This window comes from Belonocnema kinseyi, chromosome 10, assembly GCF_010883055.1.
Source record: "Belonocnema kinseyi isolate 2016_QV_RU_SX_M_011 chromosome 10, B_treatae_v1, whole genome shotgun sequence".
NCBI classification, from domain to species: Eukaryota; Metazoa; Arthropoda; class Insecta; order Hymenoptera; family Cynipidae; genus Belonocnema; species Belonocnema kinseyi.
The window spans coordinates 81679287-81680496 of record NC_046666.1 but is presented as its reverse complement, the minus strand read 5'-3'; positions in this window follow the sequence as shown (position 1 = coordinate 81680496).

Sequence of the window (1210 nt, the reverse complement as noted above, 5' to 3'; positions counted from 1 at the left end):
ATTAAAACTTTATAACCCATTTTCAATTAAAAATAAATTAAAAATAAATAAGCTGTATCAATTATAATAATTTAAAGTTTATCTTAAAATATACTTTATGAAACATGATGTTTTTTACGAATGTGTCAGTGAAATTCTGTTCGTATAATATTGTTTGCCAAAGCGAAACGTAATCTGGCTTGGAACTGTCGTCTTAACATCTTAATCACGAAAGAACAGTTTCCCTATCACTTGGAATTATAATTATATTTTTATAAAAACGTTATTCTGGACAGTTTACAATATTATCGAATTTGAAAATTCCCCAATAATAAAACTCCAGGCCGAATGCTGTCTAATGATCAAATATGCAAACTAGAAAATTCCCAAATTGCAGAAATTGAGAAAACAGTTTTGTGATCAATATTATTTATTTATTAAAAATACAATAATCAAATATTTTTATTATAGAAATTTGGTTGATGTTTAATTTTTTTAAATTATTGTTTTAATTTAAAATAACAATAATTGTATAAATATGTGATACAAACATAAATTTAAAACACGTGAGCTTTAAATGAAACAAAATTTGCAGGATTCAATGCAGGCTGATTTCACTACGACGTCGTTGTTATTGATGTTGTGGTTGTCTGTATATCGCATAACTTTCGAAATAATAGTCGGATTGGATTGTGCTATGACACACAGATTTTTTATTTTAAGAATTGTATGTAAAAATTGTACTATTTTTATTTTTATAACAAATATTTTTCTTTAATTAAATTGTTGCAATAAAAGTGTTTCGAAGAGATTTTTATAAAAATCTTTCGGGGAATAAAATTCGTATTTATAGATCGACAAATGTTTGTTTTCTTTACCAAATTTGGCTTTCGTCTAAATTTTTCCAGTTGTTTTTACTATAGTTCAATTTACGTTTGTATCTCGGGCGAAGAAATCCATTCTATTGTTTGACAAATATTCTTTGTAAATCAATATTTTTCACAGAAAATTACCCCGAGTGACCTTCAATTATAATTTTATAAACGTGAAAAAACCACATTTCATTTATTTCTATGAAAAACACAATCCCTAAGTAACAGAACGAAAGCGGAAACAATAAGAGTTAATTTATTCAGGAACAAGCTTTTTGAAGAAAAATTACATTGAGTGAAGCTTTAATATATATTTGTTAATTTTTACAAAAATCGGGCGTTATTTTATTACAAAAAAA